Here is a 4,683-nt window from a genome sequence, read left to right on the forward strand (position 1 = left end):
AGGTTTAAACCCATACATGACTGGATGAACATTTTAAACATTATGATAAATTAGAGAAGAAAAACCTCTACAATGCATTCTCACTTCTCTCCACGTCAGTGCACTTGGAGGAAACATCTTCGGTGACTCTTGTCATTACCATGCACCTTGCCAATCCTCACCAATGCAGACATATGCTCCAGGCCGTCCAGAGGGGAAAACGTTGACGCACTTTCCCCTCTCCCACCACCAGTCATCACTGTAGCTCTTAGGAAACATTCATAGAATGTTCTTTCTTGCTCACAAATATAATAATCTCATGAAGCATGAAATATTATGAGATTAAAATGCCCCTTTGGAAAATATTTTGGATGACATTTATAGGAACTGGACTAAGTGTGAAATAACATGATGTAATGAAAAGAGAGAGGGCATGCTTTTCAAATAGAATGCTTGATTCACAGGTCGCACTCTGCCATACACCACCTGGGGAACCTTGAGCAGGTGTCTTGATCTTTCTTAGCCTCATGTTCCTCCTCATCTTAAATGGGACCAAGATGTTCATAAGAATCAGACAGAACCACTTGTAAAGAACCAGAATGATTCTTAGACGTGAGGATGGTGAGGTTTCAACTTATTGGTAGGTGCCATCGAGTTGCCTTCTATTCATATTGACCTCTGGACCACAGATGGAAACCCCGCCTGGTCCTGCACCACCCTCACCAGTGTTCTTATCCTCAAGCCAATTGTTGCAGCCGCTGTGTCCATCCATCTTTCCAAAGGCCTCCCTCTTTTACACTGCCCTTCTATTTTACCACGCACAATACCTTTCTCCAGACACTGGCCACTCTGAATAGCATGTTCAAAACACAGGAGATGAAGTCTCACCATCCTTGCCTCTATGGAGCATCCTGGCTGTACTTCTTTCCAGACATGTTTGTTTGCTCTTTTGCCAATCCATGGTACTTTCAGTATTTTTTGCTAGCACTATAAATAAAATGCATAAATTCTTCATTGGCTTTCCTTATGAAATGTCTTCCTTTTGCATGCATATGAGACTATTGAAAATACCATGGATTAGGCCAGGTGTACCCTAGCATCCTTGCTTTTCATAGCACATCAGGTGTTTTGTCATTAGTGTTCAATGTGCCAAATCTGTTCTTGATATCTTCTCAAACGTCAGATAGGATATACTCAAGGGCATATTTTGGCTCTTGTGGACTTCTTTTTAATTCATTTCAACTTAAACTTGAACATGCATATGCACAATTGATGGTCTATTTCACAGTTAGCCCCTGGCCTCATTTTGGCTACTGATATTGAGCTCCATCTTCTTTTCCCATAGATGTAGTCAATTCAATTTCTGTGTATCCCATCTGGAGAAATCCATGCGTATAGTCACCATTTGCATTGTTGAAAAATGTATTTTTTTAAATGGCATCTTCTTTATTTTGCATACTTTAATAGAACAAAATAAACAAAAGAGAAACCTCACAGATACACAACATTAACCCCATTCCCAAATAAAGGAGGGGACAACAGGGCGTGAGGGCCTTAGATCCTGCTTTACACACAAGAATGGGGGGGGGCACTAGTGAACAGCAGTTGCAGAGCCCAGGTGGGCTAGGGTCACTCAAGTCATGGGACACTATACAGAGGGCACAAGGTCTGAGGAGAATGGCCTATTCTACTTCCTCCATGCGAGATACATCTTCATCGCCCTCAAGAGGGGGAATCTCATCAGGAACAGCAGTGCTGGGCTCCTCGGCTGTCACCTCATCTTCATCAATGCCTAAGCCCAGCTTGATCATGCGGTAGATGCGGTTGGAGTGGGTCTGAGGGTCCTCAAGGGAGAAGCCAGAGGAGAGCAGTGCTGTCTCAAACAGCAGCACCACCAGGTCCTTGACGGCTTTGTCGTTCTTGTCAGCCTCAGCCTTCTGCCGCAGCGTCTCCACAATGGGGTGGTCTGGATTGATCTCCAGGTGCTTTTTGGCCATCATGTAGCCCATTGTGGAGTTGTCCCGAAGAGCCTGGGCTTTCATGATCCGCTCCATGTTGGCCGTCCAGCCATATGTACTAGTCACAATGCAGCAGGGTGAAGACACCAGTGTATTGGAGATTGTCACCTTCTCAACCTTCTTATCCAAAATTTCTTTCATGAGCTTGCACAGGTTTTCAAACTTGGCCTTGCTTTCCTCCATTTTCTTTTTGTCTTCTTCATCCTCCGGAAGCCCCAGCCCCTCTTTGGTCATGGAGACCAAACTCTTCCCATCAAATGCCTTGAGCTGGTGCACGCAGTACCCGTCGATCGGCTCTGTCATGTCGACCACCTCAAAGCCTCGCTTCCGCACACGCTCCACGAAAGCAGAATTGGCCACCTGCTCTTTACTCTCACCAGTGATGTAATAGATGGACTTCTGGGTCTCCTTCCTTCAGGAAACATATTCTGAGAGGGAAGTCATCTCATCTCCAGACTGAGAGGTGTGGTAGCACAGCAGCTCAGAAAGGCGCTGCCGGTTGGTGGAGTCCTCATGGATGCCAGGCTTCAGGTTTTTGGAGAATGCCTCATAAAACTTCTTATAGTTCTCCTTGTCTTCTGCCAACTCAGAGAAGAGCTCCAGGCACTTCTTGACAATGTTTTTGCGGATGACCTTCAAGATCTTGCTCTGCTGGAGCATCTCTCAGGAGATGTTGAGGGGCAGGTCCACCACCCACGGATGAAGTTGAGATACTCTGGGATTAGCTCGTCACAGCTGTCCATGATGAACACACGGCGGACATACAGTTTAATGTTGTTCTTTTTCTTCTTATTCTCAAAGAGGTCAAAGGGAGCCCGCCGAGGGATAAACAACAGTGCCCTGTTCCAACTGCCCTTCTACAGAAAAGTGCTTGACTGCCAAATGGTCTTTCCAGTCATTACTCAGGCTCTTGTAGAATTCTCCATACTCCTCCTGGGTGATATCGTCAGGATTCCTGGTCCAGATGGGCTTGGTCTTATTTAGTTCTTCCCGGTCAATGCTCTTCTCCTTAATCTTCTTGGTTTTCTTCTTCTTGTCCTTCCCACTGTCGTCCTCCTCATCTGAGCCACATCTTCAATCTTGGGCTTCTCTTCATCCTCCTTCTCTTCCTCTTTCTCACCTTTCTCTTCCTCAGCTTCAGCATCACTGATTTCCTTCTCCCGTTCCTTCTCCAGATAAAGGGTGATGGGGTAGCCAATGAACGGAGAGTGCTTCTTCACGACTTCTTTGACCTGACTCGCCTCTCCTCTAGGCACTCTGTCTGGTCTTCTGTGAGGTGCAGAATCACTTTCATTCCCTGACCAATGGGCTCACCGTGGTCAGCACGGACAGTGAAAGAGCCGCCAGCAGAAGACTCCCAGGCATACTGCCCATCATCATTGTGTTTGGTGATCACCAAGTTGGCAGAATAAAAGCCAACACCAAACTGCCCAACCATGGAGATGTCCGTACCAGCCTGCAGAGCCTCCATGAAGGCTTTGGTACCCGACTTGGCTATGGTTCCCAGATTATTGATGAGATCAGCCTTGGTCATGCCAATGCCTGTGTCCACTAGAGTCAAAGTGCGCTCCTGGGGGCTGGGGATGATGTCAATTTTCAGCTCTTTTCCACTGTCCAACTTGGAAGGGTCTGTCAGGCTCTCGTAGTGAATCTTATCCAAGGCTTCAGAAGCATTAGAGATCAACTCCCGAAGGAAAATTTCCTTGTTCGAGTAGAGAGTATTGATGATGAGGGACATGAGTTGGGGGATCTCCACCTGGAAGGCAAAGGTCTCCACCTCCTCCTCCCCATGGTGCACTTCCTTGGGCATCTTGAAGAGCGGAGGAGACCAGAGCGCAGCGGGTCGGGGGCTGTGCAAGGTGCAGATGCTCGCAGGCTACTCTAAGGTGACCCAAGAGCGAAAAATGTATTTTTGAAGAAGTCATTGGTCCTACAAAATTCCATCACACGATCTCCACTTTTATTTCTTTCACCATATTTTCCACTTACTGTTCCTTCCTCTTTGTTTCTAACTTTTGCATTCCAATTGCCAATAATTATCTGTGCATCTTGATTGTATATTTGGTCAATTTGTAGAATTTTTCAATTTATACATCACTAACTTTAGTGGTGGGAACATAAATTTGAAAAAAAGTTGTATTAACTGGATTTTCTTGTATGTAGATTTATATTATCCTGTCACAGTTAGCAGTGTATTTCAAAATGGATCTTGAAATGTCTTCTTTTTTACGATAAATGTGACACGGTTCATCTTGAATCTATCATCCTCAGCATAGTAAACCATATAATTTTCTGATTCAAGATGACTAATACCAGTCCATTTTAGCCCACTAACACCTAGAATGTCAATCTTGATATGTTCCATTATTTACAAGTTCCAATTTTCCTAGTTTCAGACTTTGTATCCTCTACATTCTGATTATTAATAGATGTTTGCAGTTGTTTCTTCTCATTTTGAGCCATGCCCTATCAGCAAGTGAAGGTCCTGATGCTTTACTCCTACAGACTTTAATAAACCACGTCATTACAGCCAACTCTATGTAGAGACGACACCTCTCCCTCAGTCATATTTTGCCTTTCTACCTGAGGAACTCATCTTCTGGCACTATCTCTAACAACAAACTGCTACTATTCATGACGTTTTCAGTATGTGACAATGTTTCGGTGCAATGCATAAGTTTCCAGT

General features: G+C 44.8%; 1 pseudogene; it reads right to left on the reverse strand.

Moving 5' to 3' along the window:
- Positions 1–1,646: 1,646 nt before the first annotated feature.
- Positions 1,647–3,807, reverse strand: LOC142434457 (heat shock protein HSP 90-beta pseudogene; annotated as a pseudogene).
- Between the last annotated feature and the right edge of the window lie 876 nt (positions 3,808–4,683).

This window comes from Tenrec ecaudatus, chromosome X (genome assembly GCF_050624435.1).
Source record: "Tenrec ecaudatus isolate mTenEca1 chromosome X, mTenEca1.hap1, whole genome shotgun sequence".
Taxonomy (NCBI): domain Eukaryota; kingdom Metazoa; phylum Chordata; class Mammalia; order Afrosoricida; family Tenrecidae; genus Tenrec; species Tenrec ecaudatus.